We start from the raw sequence: 23,879 nt of genomic DNA, 5'->3' as shown, positions 1-23,879 counted from the left end.
ATGGCTCCCTGGAGCGCAGACTTGCCAGATGTCAGGCCGCCAGAAAAACAGCTCGCCTGCCAACAGTGCCCGCGTCTCTATTTAAATACACACTCAAACATATACCGTGCGTGCATGCGGGTACACGTGCTTTGATGCAAAAGCTTTGGTTTCGAAATTAGATAGAAGGAGAAAGATGTGGGGTTTTTTTTTTATAAAATACAAAGAGCATTCTCAATGTCATGTCCACAGCAGAGTTGCAGTTAGGAGGCTGCAGGTCTGACTGAGTGGCCGCTGGAGTTTCAGTTTCAGCACCATGGACAGAGACAGTACTGAGAGGCTGCACCAGCCTAACATTAACATTTCTGAAACCTGTCCCTAACGTTTATATTGATTATTTACAGCACCTGCAGTATGTGTGTGTGTGTGTGTGTGTGTTTACAAAAGATATGCCAACAGGAATACAAATAATGCGATTTTGCAAGACTAACAATTGACTTAAAAAAAATTAAATGTATTAATTAGCCAATTAGAGTGTCGACTCTCAGTCAGTGTCAAGCGATTTTCCATTTTTATAACTGCCCTATAAAATATTATTATACGCCTTCAGGCTAAAAAGTATCAGATGAAGAAATTATTGTTTTAAAAAAAAAATAAAAATAAAAACGAAAAAAATATATAGTTATATTTGACTTACAAATACTTAAATTAAATTAAATTGTAAATATTCAAAATTCCATTAAAACCATAAACCAAAACATGTTCCATCCATGTCACGAGGATGGCCCTCGTGACATATTTAAAAGAGTATCAAAACGAGCCTTATTATTAATGAGACAGCCATGATGGTCCATCAATTAAAAGATGCTCCTGGTGAGAGCTGCTAATTCTCCCACTAAATGAGCCATTCACTTAATACGTTAATAAGAGCGAATTATTAAATTACACATCGAATTATGAAAAGCAGATAATTATGAAGAGCGAGTTAAGTAGTCATTAGCCATCCCGGTTAATTACCGCTGGTCAGGGAGGAGAGGTGGCGCGTGAGTGTCTCATCGGGAATTGAAATTAACTTTATGCAGTGAAGCGCAGGCAGACATGCACATGCACATGCAGACGACCAGGCTGCTACTACACTGCTGATGCATGCGCTCACTTCACATATTGGGGGGAAAAAAAATCGATCAGTATTCTTTGATAGCGAATCAATGTTGCCCCAGCCATGAAAAAAGAATCACACATAGAGCAAAGGAGGGGGTGAAAAACAAGGGTTCAGCACAATGAAGAAAATCGAAGATGCTTTCTTTTAAATATATGGAGCCTTTATTATTATTATTATTACAATAACAATAATAATAATAATAAACATGTGAGCCAAAACAGTTCACCTTAAAGCCACAGTCACACATTCTCACATGCATGGGCCCTACACATGCACTGAAAAGACACAGTGGGAGCTTTTCCACCAAAGGAAAAGGGCAGCGCTGTTTCCTTTTGTTATAATTACGCCCTCTGTTTTATTTTTCTCTTTCCCCCCCTGAACATTTTCCCCCCTTTCACAGGGATACTGATGAAAATTTAATGAAGCCAGGGACTGTCGGAGCTCCGCCTGGGGACCCGAGAGCAGAATATTTTAACTGTACATTTACGCCAAGTGTCTGCCTTCAAAGACGCGACTGCTCTCGAATTAGACGAACTGTGAGCCATAAACTGGGAACGCGCTCTCTCTCCTTCTCTCTCCACTCTCACACACAAACCTCCTTTACTTATGATCTGCTGGCTTTTATGAATCCAGAATCATTGGGCAACACCAGTCACATGGCTGCTGCTGCCTCGATGGGAAGCGGCAATCACCATTTGATACTGTCGCCAATCAGTTGTTGTTGATGCAATATTAATCAGCCATCAATAGTCATTAGTTTGTTAAGTGTTTTCCAGAAATTAATCGATGGAGCAGCACTGGATGTTATAGGAGGATGTTGGTGCGATACTGTTTCTGATCTAGAGCGACATGCAAAGGGGAGGGACTCTGTGTGTGTGTGTGTGTGAGGAGAGAGAGAGAGAGAGAGAGAGAGAGAAACACTGCAGCCAATGAGCTCCATCCATCTCTCTCTAATCTGTAATCCCACGCGCGCACATGCACGTGCCAAACACTGACAAAAACAGAAGAGTTGATCCCAGTTGAACATTTTTCATCCAAATGCTGTATCTTCGTTGTGACTAATGAAAAAAACGTTTGAAATCGTTGCTTTTTATTCTGAATTCACAGAATATCGGTCGTAGAACGGCACAATACATAAATGGCAAATGCGGGATACAAATAAAAGCTGGTAAATGTCGTGTTCTGATGAGATGATAAAAACTTTTTTAAGGTATGGTGACGCGGTTGGATACAGGCCTTTTCTACAGTGGAACGGCACAAACTAATTATGCATTGTTGAAGATGTCATTACAATTTTATCAAGTCACGCGTTAAAGTGAACTGTACGGCCTGAGCATAACCTTTATTTTGAAAATCTACCAGCAGAACGACATGTTTACAAACACTGAATGGTGTCTAGACGGGCCTCTTCATTAAAAATTCATCATGGCGACGCAACACATCACCTTTATTTTAAGTTAATTCACATATAGATTATAATAAACTCAGTAAATTAAAGGGCAAATGTTTCCTTATTATGCAAATAGCCTAACTGTAGCCTAACCCAGTGCAATAACGCTCTAATTTTACTTGTAGAAAAGTGTGGATTCACCATATTTTCAAATTTTCATTATAAATAAGAGAAATATATATTTTTTGGGGGGTGTATGGTGTGTGTCTTAATTTAATGCCACTGGAAACGTTCACAGCCTTCGTAAGTAAAATAGCTCAGGGGCGTGATTAGAGGGGAGGATGCTGGGAGGCCACAGTCACTCCCCTGACATGTGGCTGCCCCCAAAATAATGATTTGGATGCAAAATGAAATTTCTGTTTTTGGTTTTTCTTTGTTATTAATGGAAACACAAAGCTGTTTAATTTCTCGTGTCTTCATTGCCAACACATTTAATGCAGTTTCATGAATTTGTGTATTTTTTAACATAAATCTAAATGAATATTTAAATGCTTTTGCTGCAGGGGAATAATAATAATTTCTGCACCCTGCCCTAATCTGCAGCAATACAACTCTCTCCAGCATGGAGTGCATGGTTAGGGTGCACGGTAAATTGACTTATTTGGAAGCCAGAGAGGATTATTACTATAGATAATGGTAAATAATTCAACATTGAGTCCAAATCATACAAATATGGGCTTGAACCCGGTTTGTTTTATATAAATGAGGCTTAATCTCACTTTCCATTCCAAAAATAGAGGACCATTAATTGAAGGCTAAAGTTGGGAGCAAAGCATGCAGGGAATAGAACTTTTTTTGGTGACATAACAATATTTATGTTGTGTTAACAACTAACAACAATAAGTGGAGTTACAGCTTCACACAAGACTTAAAAATGACCTCCATCTTTGCATTGCTTATCTTAAATCAGTTAACTAGCTGCTTTTTGTTATGCAGTAACGGTAGAGAGAAACCCACTTCACAAGAATTTACAGGCACAAACCAAAGGTTCCATAAAATATAATAAAATGTATGAGAATTTATCATGTGATGCTCACTCTCATTATACTTAGAAAATGAGGTTTAATACCCATGTGCTGATGGATAAGAAATATTGATTGACTAAGAACAATCTATTTAAAAAGTTTAATCTATTCCATAATCTGTGAAAGCAAAAAAAAAATGCTTAAGCTCCATGCTCCATAAGCACCAACAAACAGTGTTGTGGAGACATCACCAGTAGACTGTGATCGGTTTAAGGTGTCACAAAGACACTTTTGCATAAAGTTGTATTAACTTCAATAAAATGCCAGAAAACATAAAGACTACTGCACACAACATACGGATTAAATAAAAAACACATAAACATGTATATACTCCAGGAAGGTTTAGCATGACGATAGATCTTATGTTGTCAGCTCCTTACTGTATATTAACTTACAGTAAATGTGTTCCTCATTTTTTATTCAGCCACACCATGTCTTCTCAGTCATGAACTCTGACCTGATGTGTAAATTGCTGGCCTCAAAGAGCCTCCAGCTATCAAATATTTAACAACATTGGACGTAGTGTATAGACACCTTTATAAGCAGCGAGGTCTCTTTCTTGCATTCCCCTTTCACCCCTTCCTTTTTTTGTTTTGTGCAAATGTCGAGTGTCACGCGTGCTTGTTTTCAGAGGCTGTGCTTGGTGTTCTGAATGAGTCGGTTGTAGACCTCGCAGAGACTGGACCCTAATGAGAAGGTGGTGGTGGTAGAGCTGTCTACTGGATGTGTGTTCATTGGGCTTTGACAGCCGTGCTCTGCTGCAGATCTATTAATCATACCCACAAGGAGTGCAGGTCTCTCACTCCCTCTCTCTCTCTCACTCACTCACTCTCTCCGTTTTCAGTTTATACAGAACAGAATCATTTACATAAAGTCCTTAAGGCAAATAACTGTTGGGGGCTCTAATTTATATCTGATCGAAAATTAGCCGTCATTATGCGCGCCATTAGCCGCGTCTTTAATGTGCTTCTAAGCACCATTTGTCAAGCAGCTTGTTAATATCCTTCAAGTCTTTAAAGTTGAGAGCTCATTAAAGACTGCTGTGCCTGCTCTTGATGCTCTTTCATAAAATTATGTGGGAAGGGACATTTAAACAAAAAGTTTTTTGTTTTTTTGTTGTTTCTCTTTACAATGGCATAAAACGATGCACGTTCATCCTGCTGGCTTTATGAGTGATTAAGACATGTAAAGACAAAACACACAGTTTTAGCTAAAAATTCAATAAATATAGGCAAAAATAAAGAAACATTTGCTTACAATATGCTTCAACCACATGGAAAGTAAATTGTTTATTATCAATGAAAAAAGAATACATTTGGAATGAAATAGATTTTTTGAATTTAAACATCAGAAAAGCAAATAGACCTGTGCATATAAACTCTGCTCAGTCAACTCTTGCCTACAGCCCCATAACATGAGACCCACACAGGCCCAATCTTTTCCTATGGGTAATGGGAGTTATGCTGCTTTATTATTGGTTAAAACTCCAGTGTCCTTAGTCCCTTTTTTCCCCCTCCTCCTGTATAACAGATTCCTCCAGGCTAAAGCAATAAAGAGAGTAATTAGAATGCTAAAGACAGATGTAAATAAAGGGAATGAGACAGTGGTGAGGGATGAGGCGTCTAGGTCACACATTCTCATCAAAAACCCAGTTGGTAGCAAATGACACAACGTTCAGTGCCAGCGGCCTCAGGCTACGACTGCAAACCAGAGGACATAATGGACTAAATTATGGCCTCAATGGCTCTGCATCTCAAAGCACCAATAAGGACACACACACACACACTCACACACTCACAGAGAAAGAGAGAGAGACTGTATATTTAGATTATGTTGAAAGCATTACATAATCCATTCACATACAGAGCATATGATAACATTATTAACGATATACTCCTTACCAACATTTTTTCTGAATAGGAAAATAATTTAATTCTGGTATATATTGATGCCCCTGTGAACTTCATCTGTACATTTACAGAAATAAAATGAGTCAATTACGATAAATCTTATTGGATTAGAATGATAGAGGATGAGTAAGAGAAGTGGTGTGTGTGAGTGTGCACAGGCAGAGCCCAGCAAACATCTACACTAACCACTATACACTGGAGATTACAAGCATAACGAGGGGGCTGGGCTAATTAAAATATTTGCATTATTAAAAATACATTAACTACTAGAATGCCATCATATTTAACTACACGAGACAGTCATAAATTAGCCAACTTTTGGTGATGAAATGAATCCCTTTTATTTGTCTTCAAGGGGAATTCCAGCATTTCTTCACCGCATCTCTGTGATTACTCATCCATTTAAAATTTGCAATCACACGTGTGTGGAAATAGAACAATATGCAGAGTGACCGTGACTCATCTACAGAAATAAATGGAGGGTGTGAATTCTATAAAGATACCAAAAAGCAAAGAAACAATGGTATGGAAATATCTTTTTCTATGAACATATTGTGTGTTTGATTCACATTTCCTGGTAATCAGTTTTAGAATGTTGTAGATTAAATAATTCAGTGCTTATCTAATCAGTTAAATGTCTGACAAATCCAGCTACTTCATCACATTTACCCAAACATCTTGTAAATCCATTATTGCAATAAAACAATGAGGTCACCAAATGTATTAAAGTGAAAGATGCTTCTCCATAAACACCATAGAGTTTTGTATCAACAAACCTTGTGTCATGGGTTTGCAAATTGCATTTTTGTTTGGGGAAAAAGAACTGAGAGGAAAGAATACATGTCATAAAGACACCGGGCTTCCTTACAGGACAGTAACAGCATCCAGTAATCCACAAGCAGTCCAGTATTTTACAGACTTTTCCCTGTCTCACTATGTGACTACTTGGCGTAAATAGTTGTAGTATTTCCAACAGCACTTGAAGGCAGCCTTGTCCTGGGTCCACACTGTAAGCTCCCAACAAGTGACAACCGATTGTGACACCACCCATTAAAATCTGAACTCCTATTTTGAAGCCTCCAGAACTGCGATTTGGCCGGCACCACTTTGACATTTTGTAACCAGAAGTTCACAGATGTCACCTGCAACCACCAGGCTCATATTGGACGATACCATGTGCCATGCTTTGTCATCTATTTTCCTCCAAATTATGTCAACTATGGAAACATCATTTACAGAGTTGATATCATATTCAGAGAGATTGAGAGCATTTAAATGTTATAAATACTGATGTTATAAATCAAGCGCGAGGCTTATTTTACAACCCTCTTGTAGTTATTGAATATACAGTATTTTCCTAGTTGTCCCCTTAACACCGAGCACATCGAAGACGACACATTTGCGCAAGCGCACTTTGCATTACCGCAATTACACCACGATTTGTACTATCGGAAAAAGTTTGCAAGTCAAGGTCAACATGTGGTTATTACGGTAATTTCACTCGCACTGTTGCAGAAAGACCGCAAATCAGTGTCTTTGTCACCAGAGACATTATTTCAAATTTATTATATACTGTTCAAATTTCAAATTTGACACACAAAATCTGGTGTACAACTACAATGTTTTTACTAAATACAACTTTCGGTTTTTCTTAATTTTTCAATTGTTAATACACTATTTTAACATGCAGTAATTTGTAGATAACTGCCAGATATTGGAAGGTATTGTGGAAAAATGGGCAAACACACTTTTTATGGTTAAAATAAGAAAAAAAATGTCCAGATGGACATTTTGAGGCTAAGGTGTTAAAGGGTTAAAACTGAACTCAAGTCTATATCCATCTTTTCATTTGATGTACGGCTGCCAATCATGCTGGAAATAAGCCATTGGTAGATTTTCAGTCATGCCCCTAACACTACGGACTGCAAGAAGAAAGACTTTATTCCACAGAATCTACACTACATTCTTTTTCTGAAATATGACAAAATAATGTGTTGCAAATGACAACTTACCAAGCTAACTCTTGGAAAAGCTCAACCTATTTCTACCTCACCATCAAGAGCATATTTCAGGCAGTATGTCATTTATGTAATGGAAATGAGAGGTATATAACATTTTTATTGCCCGTGACAAAAGTTACATGATCTTGTCATGCAAATACTCTGCTGGAAGTCATGTTTCAGCAGAGGAAGTCGACGCCACCCACTATATTAGCTTATGCTGGGCTGTTGAAATGTGTGCTTCTGAGGTGCCTTTGCAAAAGGTTGATTACTCTGAATATATTTCTTCTGCCGCTCTGGGCTATTATTGCTTGAGATACAGACTATAGTCAGAACCCTGATGGAGCGATCCTGAATGGGAAACGTCTCTGGTAAAACCATATAAAATGATTCAATGCGAACATAAAGAAATGTTAATGATCATCAAAGACCTTTGTGTTGGATGGCTTTCTTTCCACTTACTCTCTTTTCCTTTGCTGTCCTTTTTTCCCCCCTTCTCAATTTCTTCGAGCACAGAAAGCATTAGCAGACTGCGTTCTTCCCTGGGAGCATTTTGAGGAAAATAATAAACCTGATATTGCCTGGAAGAATAAGACATTTCCCCAAGAAATTAACCTGTTGCAAAGACCCCAAAATATCGACGTTCTTTTTTAAAATTTGCGAATACTGATACAGGGAGCGTTTGCCGGAGAGATCTCAGCGGCAGTGCTGTGGGACGTGACAGACAGACATAGTTTCTGACCTCTATATAGCAGAGTGGAAAGGACCTCAACAGCTGTAAACAACACTGCAATCAGTGTCCCATCTGCTCCCATGTCCCACTTGTGTGGATGCCTTTTTGCCATTTCTTTCTCCCTCTGCCAAGTGGCTGCCTCAGGACATCTAACCCAGAGAAAAGAGCTCATTTACCCAAGGAGGAGAGTAGCAAACTAGATTTCTGTTTGTGTTTGCAGACAGAGAAACTTGGTTGTGGCAGCATTCAGCAGAGGTAGACGGGCTACAATACAAAGATAATAAGTGATTCAGGGGAAAAAAATCAATGATCGACAAAGATCTCGCAAGTTAACAGCTATTTGACGTTAATTTAACCTCTATTAACCCCAATTCAGGCTAATGATGCTTCACAGGGATTATATGAAGAGGGTACTTATGCTACATTCACTCCAAAGGTAAGTGGTCTGAGTGATTCTCTTGTAGTGCTGTGGAGCAATGTTTTGGTTTTATTTGTATCTTACATAAAGGACACACATTCCTGACATACTTCTCAACTACTGACAGTTGATGTTTGGAAAAACATTCCACTAAGACACAGACACTTTCATCACCAACCATAACACACACATTGTGTGCCTGTGAGAATCCTATGTAGGATTTTGATTTTCTTCCACAATCATTATTATTTGTCAAATCAGCCACAACCAAAATAGTCCATCTTTTTATTTCTTATTTTTTATATTATGGTGTTGAGCTATTGTGCATGAGCTATTGTTTAAAATTCACGCATAATGCCGGGTGTTTATGAAGTGTAAATGTGTAAAACATATTTGTTCAGGACTTATCTACATTATTGTGCTCGTTATGTCAAGCGTGTTGACACATTATGCTAATGACCACGTTGCTTGCTTGATGTTTAAGGAGTGAGAGCACATTAATTAACCATTTCCATATATTTGGGTCCTAAAAGAGTTTGATTTTAAATATGCATGATGATGAAGATGATAACACGCTGCCCTTGCCACTCTGATGCAGAGAGGTCATCACGCCTCAATCAATCCCCGTTCCTTGCTCGTCTCCAAATAATTGCCTTATGTTTCTGTAATCACAGCGTAACATCTTTACAAGCTCTTCGTTCAAGGGTGGGCTGCGGCAAACTTTGTAGTCTGAATCCATAATCCGTGTATAAATATGCCTCACACCAGGGCCTTGTATGTTATGTGATTTGAGTGGGGGTCAGAGCCACCTGTATTCCTGTGGGTGGGATTGTGGAATTGCAGGAGGTTTGATTGGAGCATTATCCCTACACGAGGGCCCTCCAGAACTCCGATCTGTTGTTCCCCCTACTCATTTACTTTATCAGTGCACTCCTGTAATATACATAATTCAGACAACCGGGGAATGTCTTTGGGCTCTGAACCACCTGCTGGCTTTTATTAGCTAATTAATGGTGATTTATCAGAGCTGCTAATTTGAGTGGGGCCGCTTGCCTCCAGGAGTCTCAGAACACCGTATGAATTCTGATGGTGATTATGCTTATTTGATGGGCAGTTTGCTAAAACAAAAAGTTCTGTCTTTTCTGCCCCAAAGGGTTTGAGTTTCTGTTCTTGCGAAAGACGACCTTGTGTGATTTTCCTTCTTTTTTTTTTTCCACTTTTTCATTAAGGTCTCATACACAGTTCAGGTTATTACTTAAATACAATACAGATTTTCATCTTGGAGAGGTTTTTTTAATGCCCTTATGTTAAAGGTATATCTACCACTTAAGGATTTTCCTACAGTTCTAAAGTGGTACTAGTGGGGCCTTAAAGTTGTATTCCAAAGTAAAAAAAAAGTACCTACAGTAGTTTGCAAAAGTCTCAGGGAACCACCAACTTTGCTGTTTTTATGTCTGTGAAATTCTGTGATTGTTGGCATTTGGATTGGAATGATGTCACTGAAAATTAGTCTTATATATTAGCAATATTACTGTATACATCATGTATATGTAATGCTCAAGTATGACTTTTGTACAGTAGGATAAGCAAAGGTTTTTATCAATAACATTAATTAGGGTTCCACTCTAGTTCTGAGAGAGCCAGAATCATGCTATTGTTCAATTATAAGGGTAGGTCACACTAAATATTTGACACTTTAACCTATAGAACTAATACAAATTGTATACATGTTTCCTGTATTATCTGGATGTGTACCAATAAGAGTATACTGTGTGGTCATTATCTATTGGTGGCATAAGACCTTTGCACAGTACTGTATATTATTCAAAAAAAAAAAACTGCCAAGGCTGCCTGGATTTATTTTGACTCTATGGCTGTAGAATTGTCAAAAAATTTCATTGAGTGAGTGCTTCTGCCCCTTTTCCCACTAACTTTCACTTTTGGTACTGAGAAGATGACATCACAAACGAGTGACACACTGGTGAATGTCTGCGGTTGGACAGTCGTTCCGCAGAAGTCCTGAGGGCTACCGTAATGACAAGTATATGGGCGCAAAGCTCTATTTCTCTGCTTTCCGGTATCCATCAATCCATCTTCTATCGCTTTATGGTGGGGCTGTGCCAATCTCAGCTGACAAAGGGCAAAAGACAGGGTCACACCCTGGATAGTTCACCAGTCCATTGTTTTTAAATTTTCTAGATATTGCAAATGGTCGAGGAGTTATGGTAATGAGAAGTCAGTCAGTCAGTCATCTTCTACCGCTTTATCCTCAACCAGAGGGTCGCGGGGGGTCTCAGCTACATCGGGCGATAGGCGGGGTAGAGACACACAGCTAGAGACACATTGCATGTTGGGGGGAAGCCGGAGAACCCGGAGAGAACCCACGCACACACGGGGAGAACATGCAAACTCCATGCATAAAGGCCCTTGTTCCAACCGGGGCCAAATCCTGTCAGTGACGATTCTGGTAACAGAAGGGTTAAACTTATGCGTCTCAATGAGCAAAGTTATGCGTAACAGGAATGATGTTAAAAAGTGTGCATGCATGTGGCTGTCCTAAAAGTTTTTAATAAAAAAAAGCATAACTCCCAAAAAAGTGGATGCATTACGATTATCTTGTTTTCTCAAAGATGATGTTGTACAATTTTTATTAAAGATTTTCAATATCTCCTTTTGATGTGTAGTCCCTCCAAGCTTTCCTCATCTGTTATAACAAACCCTGCCTCCCAGAAATGATGTTCATTTACATTTTAACTGCTTTCCCAATTACACTGTGGTGGCAACGTAATCACTAGCTGTATCACGTTTAGGGGCAATGTTATTTTTAATGAATGAAGCACTATGTTTACTTACATCAGAGGGGTCATCAGAAGGTGGTGGGTGTAGTGACAGCGGGCAAACACAGCACGTGTCTGTCACCCCAGAGACCACAGCTCACATCACATAGCAACACATACAAATGAAATGTTTTCTTACTTATGATGTGCTGGTCGGATTATGTTAGATCACGTTTGTTTTTGTGGCAGCGGAGTCACCAGTGGATAGTGTGCATACAAAGCTCATGACTGTCACCCTCAGAGACATCTACAATCTCATCTGTGGTTGTAGGTTAAAGCTGGGGAAATAATGGGTCTGAAATGACTGAATGCTGTCTAGAACACCTGATTATGAAAGAGAAAAGGGGGGCAAAGAAAAGAGAAGGAGGAGTGAGTCATTAGTAATTATGGATCATTACAGATGCCATAAAACACCAAAGAGGAAGGCCACAGCCTTTCCATAACACTAATCAAGTGGAGTTAGTGCCTAATTGTGACCCAAAAAAAAGGTTAATATTGACATATTTGATGGATACTGTATTGGAATATCATGTGACCCTTGCCTAGCACCTGGATTTGGCTTCAGGCCCCTGCAACCCTCAGAGGATGAGTTGGATGGATGGATTGAATGATGGATGTTTTGGTAAAACCTTGGTGGTTTTGAACAGCTATTGTAAGAGGTCACATTATCACTATGCTGAACTGTAAATCAGAGCATGATTTTTAAATGTAAAGGGATTTTTGTTTCGGATCTAACAAGGGCTTAAACTGTGAGCTCTAGTTCATAAGCAATTCTCCTCAGTTGTACATAACAGTTCATTATAGTACCTCATAAAATGACAGTGTCAAGTACCTCATACAAACCCACTTCAAAAATCCCAAGCATTGTCTTTATATTAAAAACCACAGTGTTTTAAACAATGTACATTTTTTTTGACCTGACGTTTTGCATTGGTTGTCCCTGATGTGCCTAACCTTGTCATTTAGGTGGACCAGCACTAAACTTAGGTGCACTCACATTTTGACACATAATATTGTACATCATGCAAACAACTTTAACACACACAAATTAAATGGTGACATTACTTCACTGGCTAGATCAACAGAGAACATCCTGGCTGTTTTGTTGTGGTAATATAGTGTGGCATACAAACACACAATACACACAAACACACACTAAACAAAAGGCAAGACACTATTCAATAATTACTAACTATACTATGATATTATATAATGAATACTACTATACTATTCTGTGGTGTAGCATGGTCTACTGTAGTCAATCAGTCAATGCTGATTTTCTCACCACACATGTATGGAAAACTGGAAATGTTAGGTGCACCAGTGCAATCAAAGAAACAAATTAATCTCACCCCAAAGATTTTTGTTCACACTGTAGAGCCCTGTCTGAAGATGGTGTTGGAGAAAAAGCCAGGCTCATTAAATCTATCGGGGTTCATCCTCGAGGAAACAAGAATATCCACAGAACCATTTGTTGATATTTTGGTAAAGTGGACTAACTGATCGACTGACTAAAACTAACATTGTTACACAAAAGGCTAGAAATGACTCTAATGATACGAATAATGCATTTAATGATGATTATGTTTGGAAAATATGAATTTACACTGACAATATGACAATAGGATCTCTTTCTTAATGCGTCTTTAGACACTGACAGGTGACAAGTGATTCAAGATGAACAATTCTCTTGTAGACAATGATTTGTGTCATACAATTCACCTCCAATTCAAAATGTTTGACAAGACCTTGTCATATCAACAAAGATCTAATGTGTAAGGCATCAGCCGGTTGGTTGATGTTTTCTGCCCTCTGCCTGGATATCCTTAGGGAAATACTGTAGACTCTCACCTTTTCTCCTAAAGCTGTTTGAATCTCAAAAGGCAGCCAGAAGTAAAAGATAAAATGTGAATGTGTGGAAAGGGAAAAAAAAAACTGGGGTTAAGATATGTCTGCCAGTGCATACTGCACACTCTCTTAATCGTTTCATTCCAATTCAAATAAAATCCAAAACAGCAGGTAAATGGTAATATCACACAAGCAAGCAACTGTGCCTCCAGCAACATGCTCTATTAAAGGAGTTTGCCGTTCAAGGTGCCACAGCTCTCTGCACAAACTGAAGTGTTTGCTCAGTGGGAATTGAACAGGAATTCTGTAAACACACTTTAATGTTGAAACTCTCACAACAAGCTCTCAGCGCATTTTCTTTTCAAGACAATACAGGTGTAAAAATAACCATATTATGTTGTACATACATGTGTCGCGTCACATCAAAGCACAATAACACCCAGACAGCCAAGATCAATTTGTACGCAGAGGTGGATCTTTAGTGTAAAGACCAAATAACTCCTGTTGATCGTATTCATTTGACACAGCCAAGAGAGTCAATTAAGATGCCAGTCAAGATCTCCACATCAAAGGTGGTATATGTCTATGTAATTCCATCGATGACCCAGAGAGGTCACCGTGTGGGTGTTTGTGAGTCTGCTTCTGTCTGTGTTTACACACAATAGCGCGCTGGTAGAGACAGGCCACCTCAGCCCCTCTTGGGAGGGAACCTTCAGTATAAAGGCACACTATTCACAGGGACCTCAGCAATTGTACAAGGAGAAAAGGCACCAATCCTTCCCCCTCTCACCATGACACACACACACACACACACACTCAAAACTCACTTGGTTTGATGGCGGGAATGGAAATAAGCGCCTCTGTGCCCGTGAATGCTATCATTTCATTCCTATACTCCGAATGCTCCAGGGATCTCTCTGTGAAGGAGTAGGAGCAATAAGTTCACTTTGCTGAATTAATGCTGTAATTCTTTATCAGGAGAGCCTTGGCATTACCTTGAACCGGGCTGGTTTTTATGCAAAATGGTTTCAAGCCTAGTTTTTTTAATGATGGTCCTAATTTGTGTGCTCACTTTAAATTATTAATCTCTTTTATATTCAAGTAGTTATTACATGTCATGACTGTATCTATGGGCTGAAATTTAATAGCATCTGCTGGACCTTAGGAAAAGAGCCAGTGCAGAAATGCTATTAAAAATTGATAATTAGCTAAATATTTGCCTTGGCACCTGCTTTGAGCCACTGTGCTAATTGGCATGGGAACAGCTGCAGTGGTCACCGAAGACACACACATTGTGATGTTTGCACAAAAACTTTGACACTGACAGAGGTGAAAAAATCAATTAGAGAAATGAGACTGTGACTTTAAATTAAAATTATTCTGGATATTTTCTCCTTTTGAAAATTATTATAACATACTTTGAATTAGGATTTTAAAAGGAGCCGTTCGTGGGACATAAAATCAAGCCTTAATGTAATGACATATATATATATATATATGATATATATAATTTTTGCTATGAAAAACATGATGCGACTTCATATAGTTTCAAATAAAGAAATGTTTTTTGTGTCTGTATTTGCTCAAGATTAGAAACCACGTTGCTATCACTGTTGTTCGGCAAACAACCTCAAAACTTTCAAAGATTGCATCACGTATGATTCATTGGCTACAGCATTAATTTTCAGATAGCTCGGCACTTGAGAATTTTGGGCATCCTACTTAATCTGGTTAAGTGTGGTTTCAGATTGAATAGCTTCGCATTTGGACCGCCAGTGAAGAATTATCACAATATGTACCACTATTATTCTTCTCCATGTTCCTTCTTGTTGCCAATATATAAAGACTGTAGCGATGGTGACCGTACAACAGATGAATGACAGAGTCAGCGCCATCCATCCATCAGTCAGTCAGTTCATCAGACATACCACTGAACCATCTGCCAGCCTCCCCCATCCCTCGCTGAACCCCCACAGCCACCAGCCAGGAGAAGCCGCTCTCTTGGGGCCTGATGTGCTAATGTGAACCTTTGTGGTGCTGAGCTAAGTGCACGGCTAGGTGGTTGAACTGTGTCCAAAGCTTAGATAAGGGAAAAATGATATGAAACAGAACAAAAACAAGAATGAATCAATCTTATATTAACTCCATACAGACTTTCATGGCCATTATGGTCTCATCTCTGTTCTCCATTCTATTTGTCAAGTGGATTGAAGGAGTAATACTGATGCTTTGATTAGATGTTTTTTTAACCTTTTGATTTAACATAAAAAATCCTGCAACAGCACACTGCTTGGCATCCTCTGCAAAATTCAATTAAAGATAATGTTGTGCTGCAATCTATTCATTTGAGGCACCCGGTGAGGCAGCCAGTGGGAGTGTATTGATTGGAATGTGTCATGTGTGGAAGCGAGAGAGGGGTGGCCACACTTTTTTGCTTAATGGACTGAAATAAAAGAGGCGGGAATGGGCTTTAATTAGGGAGCAGTGGCAGGGGCATCCCCTCCCCGTCGCTGCACCCTCTGCAGAACACTGTCATCTGCCCATGAATTTTCACATACAAAAACACTCGCACAGGTCCACCACCACTACACAAACAATCGTACACACTTGCAGTGAACCACCCATGTACACCCACACTGACACACACATTGAGACACACAGGAGGAGGGCAGAGGAAAATGGAGGGGGTGATGAAGGAAAGGAAGAAAAAAGGAGTGGGGAGTGCTGGGCTCCCGGGGTCTCAGCTGCTGCTAGGGTGCTGCCTGCTCCTCGCAATGAGTTGCAACTGTCAGTTTATTTTATCTCAGGCTTTTCATCATCGCACAGAGCCTGGTTGGAGGAAGCCACCTGAGAGTGTTAGGAATTTGTTGGCTACAAGTCATTAGCAAAGACTGCTGAGATGCACTGGGGCCAGAGACGTGTGTAGGCAGGGTACTGCTGCAGACACGTGTGTCCCCTTAACCCTTGGTAGGCTGATTGGCACGGCTGCTTTGCTTTGATGGCTGGATAATTACATGCAGCTACGATGACACAGGGCAGGTCATAACGGCTTAGAGGTGCACGTAAAGAAAACAGACTATGTGAATGGAAAAGTGAAAGCAAGTCTCTTTTTTTTTCCCTTTCTTGTTTGAATATTTTATAACGAGTGTCAATTTGAATTAAAGCTATAGTCCTAATTGGTTTCTAAAAGACTGTATTTGCCATCAAATCCTCTTCTTAACCTGATATACCATATACAACCAATTATTTAATGTGGACTGACCGGATTGATTTGTAAGGTGATTAAGACGTAGACAATATCAACTAAAGTGTCCTAGCAGCACTCTCTTCTCCACTCGGCGTCATGAAGTGTGTGTTATGTATGTTTTGAGGCCAGCGCTTTGACAAGACAGTGGACAGGAGGGGGTGGGATGTAGCACTTGAATCTGTTGCATCAGTTGCTGTGTACCTTGCTACTGCAACCCTTTCCAGGCACTTATACACCAGATTGTCATTTTCGCCCCAGACAATTAATCTTATGCAAAGAACATTAAAAAAAGTGTTTTGGTAACAAATGTTAGTCTTGAGCTGTAAGGACTGTAGATTAACCAGTTCTGTGTTTGTGTACGTCATCAAAACTGCAACCAAACTGTTCACTGCCTGGATTCTTGTCATGTGTTTCCTGTCCAGTTGAATTCCTCTCAGTCCCAGAACTCTGGTGATCACCTGGTGAGTATATACCTACGGCAAGAGGTATACATCTACAAATAAATTTGAAATAAACTACAGTCGTCTTTTCCTACACACCATCAAAGCAAAGGCAGCTATACGTGAGCGGTAAAGAGGGACACTAATGTGTTTGGTGACCTCTAGCAGCAGATGATCACTGGATCACTGAACATGTCACTTCCACTACACTTCCATGGCAGCACACTGCAGGTACCCAGTGAAATGTTTGGACGTACAGTATCTGTGTGACCACCAGTTCTTTCAGTGGGTCATGCTTTTGTTTGTTGGTTTGTGTTGTTTCTGTATGTCTCTCTGTGTTGTTTCTGTATGTGTGTGTGCAATATGGAGCTTTCTCTGCAGATTTACATTTCCGTATAAAGGGTAGCAGCTCATCTCTGATGCCACAATGCTTTGGTCAAAGAGAGCAAAGTCTCTGTAGCTTCTTTTATGCTGACTTGAAAGAGAACATGACCAAGTGGGAACACATTATTAAATATGGATTCTGTTTGGGTCCCACTCCACTTGCCTCCCTGCTCCTGCCAAACTCCCAACCAGTGTCAATGTCTCCATGTATGAATCCATGTAAGTGGATGTTTTTGTAATGTGGAGGCTCCAGCAGAGAGGAGCGGGGCTTACCTTGCGAGTGCTGTATGATTATCCAACAAACACAAACAGTGCTTGTAACCTTGACCACACAGAATTATTCTTTGCAATGGATGAAGGGTGAAATGTGAAATTCCAGCGGGTGTCTCTGTGTGTATCTAACCTTGTGAAAACACAGGGACGTGAGTTTGATAGAGTTATTACACATCTGTGCTTCCACCATTTGTGCAGCTGAATCTATTATCACGAGGGAGACAGGGCTACGCTGAGATTCTGTTGGGACATTTCATCACCTCTGTGTCACGGGTCAGGCAATTTCAGCAGCCGCTGTTTGCTTTTCATTACTAAAATACAAACTAAAAGGATGTCTTTTTTGTTTTTCTTAACAGAACAGTGTTGACTCTTGCAATGATTACAGCGCTATTATTTCTACAGTTCCTCTGAAAATGTAATTTCAGAAGCTGAGAAGAGTATTTTGGCTTACAACGGTGACTTTTGTTCCAACATTCCTACGCTGTCCGTTTATTGTGGATTTAAGCATTCAGGAAAATAATTATCCCTGCACACGCTGTGTATATTTAGTATAAGGCGGCGGCTCTGTGTGCTCTCTGGAGTCTTTTTGTTTTTTTATCTGAATGTATGGTAGTTCAAAGAAACACTACACTACAGCTGTTACTGTATCATCTCTTCAACATCAGTCGAAAACTGGTGTATCTGATCATCTAAGCACCCGGTAAACAAAATCAACAACAGGCCCTTGGTACATTGTTACCTTGGTTAGCTCAAGTGTGCATGTTGCTTTTACACTATAAGAGGCAGTTATCCGACACATAGCTACATAAAGAACGAATGATTGCTCTCAAGGTGTGTCATATATCCATCAGAGAGGGGGAATAAGACGCTGGTTATCACTGCCTGACCTCCCAGCTGACAACTGTCCAATTATGTATATCACACCCTGCCTACTGTTTGCACTAGAAGTAATCAATAAAGGACGTGGCTGAGTGCACATACATTTGGTGAAACCAAATGCATGAAAACTTAATCATTCACTCAGGCTGGCGGGGGAATCAAATATAGGTAGGGAACAAGTAGGCAGTGATTCTTCAAGAGGGGAGGGACTGATTAGTGATTGTAGCTCCAAGTTTGATGGGGTGTGAGTGGCAAATGGAATGGGTGACAGGTGGAAACGGGGATGAAAAGGCGGCCCTCCATTTCATGAATAAATGTAAACACATCGCCATGCAATTACAGCGGCTGGTCATCTCCTCCGAGTTGTGGTGGGGGTAAACGTGCAGTTACATCCCTGCAGGTCCAATCTAATGAAAACGTGCGGGTTACTGGGGCGTTTAATTGTATATATACGGTAAAGAGTGATGACTGTAGAAGCTTGTTGCGGATGAAAGCCTAACCCTACAACTGGAAAATTTGATTCAGTTTAAACATAGCGTTTCGTTTATTGATCCGCTGCAGAAGGTGAGATCATCACAGGAACATGACCTGAGCAGATGGATTCATTTGAACATGTCATAAGAACACATGGGTCTTGTTGCTCCTGAGAATAAACGGTTACACAGCGATGGCAGCCCAAATGTCATTTTAAAGAGTATGATCATGTACATACTAAGGCTTCACATGTTACAAAGAACTTTACTCTCTGGGATTCTTTTTTTCTGTTTTATAAAATGTAAAAGTTATCTAAAACATTGACATCTGACATCTTAAATAACTAAGATTCAGTTAAATTAGAGTATAATATGCTTTTTCTACGACTCGTGCCAATGCCCATCTTGGCAATCAAATGGCTGAAATATGATGTACTTTTTAATAATAAAAAGGAACAAAATAGCTTAAACATTTATTCAACATCACTTGTGGTCTCTCCCTACTATCTACATTTTGTGTCTGCAGTGCACTTACAATAATATAATAATAATAATAAAATATTTTTTTATTTAATTAATTATTAATTGAATTATTTATTACAATAAACAAAATATTATATCCATGAAATATGCCATCAAGAAATTAAGCATTTTTGAATAAAACTGAAAGAAAAAAGTTGAAGTGACATTTCTGAGTGTGTTATGTGTAATAACTGCCTAATTAATTAAATAATAATGGCCAATACTGATAACTGAAAAATGGCAAATATCAGCCCAATTGATCTACCGCTAGTTAAAATGTGTTGCTTTATCCATTGCAATACAACAGTGGTGAATGTATTCCCTATTCAAATATCTGCCACATTTTAAAGAAATCCTATGTAATCATCTGTATGCATATGCATATCTGTTTGGTATTAACACTTATTCGCCACAGAAGAGGCAGGTCAAAGCATGCCACAGTTATATCTTTTCTATTACCAAGGTTAATCAATAATTCATGGGTGACAATAACAGGCGGTGCCAGTCGGGGGAGGGACACCCTGAGATCCTCTCCATAAACAGGATCACCTCAAAACACAGGAAGGAGAAATCAGAGCCTAAAACCACTCTGTGCAGAATAATGCCAACCCTTGGTTAAAGGAAAAGGTGCGCCACATTCACGCTCATCATCACTGCCACGACAACCTCTGTTCAGGCATTTCTCAGCCAGGCGATAACCTTTTCTTTCCCATCTTTCCGCGCGCTGGTCTCTGAGTAGTACTCACACCATCACTTAGAGCATTAATCAGAAAGCATGTGCCTAATGGCTCCTGACAGGCAGCGCCCATTATGGGCTGTAGTCCAAGACTGCATCTTCCTCACACATCTGATAACACTAACAGCAGCACGCCGAGTACAGCTGCCTGCCTGGCCACCACGAGATTGTTAATGACAATGGGTGATGCCGTCTCACTCACCATAAAACACTTGGAGCCCAGAGATGCTACCGCATCATGCATGAAGAAAGCTTTTTGATAGTATGCTAATCCCCGCCATTACTGTGGGATGATTTACAATCACTTAAACAGCACATGAGCCGGCTATAGAGACACAGGCTGGCTGGGATAATAAAGACACTGGCATGTGTTGATCATTAGAGAGCTCACTCTCTCTCTCTCCCTTTGTGTGTGTGTGTTTGTGCATGTGGAAGCATGCACCCTGGATGCAGTGGCATTTGGCTTAATTAGTAAGCGATTTTAACATGAAAGACACAAAAGACAAAAGGGAGAAAGCGTGTAGGGCTTTGTAGTGGTGCAGTGTTTTCCACTTATACCTGTATATGTGATTGCATATGCTCTATTAACAGAGACGTGTGTGGAATGCAAAAATAAAATGATTATAAGTAAAATTCCATGACAACGGGTTCTTATAAAGGTTAAGGTTAAACTGACATTTCATAAGTTTACTTCCTTTAAGAGCTTTTCATCAACTTCCTTATTTTCAGCTAAAGTATGATGGAATATCTGCCAGTGCTCGATAAGGATTTAAAGTGTAAATAATACATTTGCAGTGTTTATCCTGGACTTGACAACACCCAATAGGCCGAAATAAGCATCTAAGTTAAAACACTTTAATCCAAAATGAGTTTTTCAAAATATCTATCATACCTTATGGTGGTAGAAAAACATATTATTTTAGATACACGGTCTACTAACTGGTTTGAACAAATGCAATCCAGATAAATAAACATGCACTACAAGTAAATCTCATATTTGATGATGAGTGCTGTTGGTGGATTAATTAATATTAAGAAATAAGAAAAGTATGTCTACTGAATCAATATCTTGCAGCACGTCCTCAAAAAAGTGATTCACACGGTCACAAATCTTTAAAATAAAACAATATTCTTTGATTGTTTTTTCCAAATGCTATGGTTTTTGTGTTTAAATAAATCTAAACATGGCTACATGCCCACATGACCTGCAGCTGACAGTGTGATGGCTTGTCGTACCAGTGTTTTGCTGTTTGACAGTTTACGCTACCAGGTTACATGCCATTCAGCAACCTGGTGCCAGTGTGTTACAACTGGGTCTTCAATTACTTTTTCTACATGTAAAGCTAGGAAATTGCATCAATATTTCATAGAAGGCAGCATTTTCTTGTGCACAGATTCAATGGGCAAGGAGATAAACAGTGGGGCATTAATAATGCAATGCGGTGACACTGACCTTATTTTGTGCCTTTCAACCTGCACTGATATTTTGATGCACAGTGCCCCGCTACTCTCTGGCACACAGGAGGTTTTCACGCTCTTTCTTCAAAGCCTGAAAAAAAAACCACTTCCTGTTTGACAGAGGTTACATCACTGTCTAAACCACCTAAAGACATTAATGAAAATGCTGAGGCCATGTGCTGGTTTTGGATGCGCGGTGGCAAAACATATCTTCATTTTCACAGAAACAATGTGAATGCTAAGTGTCGGTTTGACAACTCGTGTTGACAGTTGAGCAGATGCCTTGAAGGTGAACTGTGAAAGGCTTTGACGGGAACTAAAAAGGCAGCTCACACTGTATATTCCCCACACTCAGTATGTTCCCCACACTACAGTATGAGGAAGATGTTAAGCAGGCAAGAAATGCTTGCTAGTCGAACTTCAGGTCACCTGTATAAATAAAAATGTCTGATAATTATTTTTGTTTTTGGGAGGAGAGATCACGCAGCCTGGGTTGCACAAGGAATCCCATGTTTTGACTACGGTGTATTATGATGTGACAGCGTGAGATGTGTTAATGTAACATCAGGCATGAAAATTTTGTGAAGGAACATCAGCCTTTTATTTTTGTTTTATTACCATCTGAACACCAGAAATCTAGTGTTTATTATTAAGTATATAAGTGTTTTAAAATGTATATATGACCTCTGAGACTGTATGTGTGTCACCCCTGACCACAAGTGCTAATTTCTCTAAGCAGAACAGAGAGACTTGTCCCAGTACAACATGCTTTACACACAAGCATTTCTGCGTGTGTGTGTGTGTGTGTATTTGGCCTCTTGTTTACACATTTACAAATGTGACAAACAATGACTAAGCCCCATCTGCCATGAGCTTTTACCATGAGTGTTATAACAACCAGTAATAAGTGTAAATAATAAATGGGCCATATCTTACCATGAGGGGGCCACGGCAGCACTGCTTAACTATTTAAGGTGCCTTGTTGATGGGAGTTATTTTTTGCTGTGGGGTTGTAGAGATTCTCTAGCTTCCCAGTAGAGTTTTGGCCTGACAATAAACAACAGTTTAATACTTTATCTAATCCCTGCCAGGAGGTGAGTCCAACAGCAAGCTCTTGCAGATGTTCACATCCAATAATCTATCCATAATTGATGAAACAGAGAGGTCAGATGTAATGGCTGCTGCCATTCCAGCAACAAATAAATGGTTATTGACAAAACAAGCCAGTGTGGCACTGAGTGGGCTGTGAGATGACAAGCACAGTGGAGAGGGGAGCTGCGGAGAAGGGATGAGCAGGATGCAGAAGAGGGAGGCACCAGACTCTGGACCACTGCTCTTTAGATGGCCCAGCAGGGGCCAGACAGGGCCCACAGAGCATAGATCATCCCCTAGTGGAAAGAGGTGGACACGCCCGTGAGAAGACAGCATAAACAGGAAGAGAATGGGAGTGAAAAGGGGGGGGGGGCTGCGGGAGGCGGCATGGCGAGGTGAGTGCAACTGCATGGAGTGTGCAGTGGGCCAGCTGTCTGCTCCTCTTTCATCTCTGGGCTTTATGTCAGATACAATCTACCTGGCTGTCAAGCCTCAGCAACCATCCCACAGCCCTCTCTCCCTCTTCCTCCCTCTCACCTCCTACAACTTTACCACCACCACAATGCCCCCCACCCCCCCGTGGCTGTACAGAAGCGTCTATCTCTGTGTCCTCTGATTCTACTGGCTAAATCTCTGAATGCTCTATACCATGCTTTATTCTCTGAGTTCAAAGTCGGTGTCATTTCACACCATCAAGTGAGTGCATTTCCATTATTTAAAAGAAAATGTTGCAAAAAAAAAAAAACTACGATGCAAAATGGACTGCAGTGATCTCTGTGTGATGGAGGAACATTTTATTTTCACTTGAAAATGTAATGTGTTTTGTACTTTTGTAGAATATATTTCAAATACTGTTGAGGAATGAGCCGTTTCAATATTCAGTACCCATATCAGTCCAATACCGGTAAAAAAATCACTGGATCAGATATTCATTCATTCATCTTCTACCACTTTATCCTCCACATGAGGGTTGCCGGGGGCGCTGGTGCCAATCCCAGCTGACATAGGGCATA

Source organism: Solea senegalensis, linkage group LG6 (genome assembly GCF_019176455.1).
Source record: "Solea senegalensis isolate Sse05_10M linkage group LG6, IFAPA_SoseM_1, whole genome shotgun sequence".
Classification (NCBI taxonomy): Eukaryota; Metazoa; Chordata; class Actinopteri; order Pleuronectiformes; family Soleidae; genus Solea; species Solea senegalensis.
The sequence above is the reverse complement of the archived record's forward strand: the minus strand, read 5'-3'. Positions refer to the sequence as shown.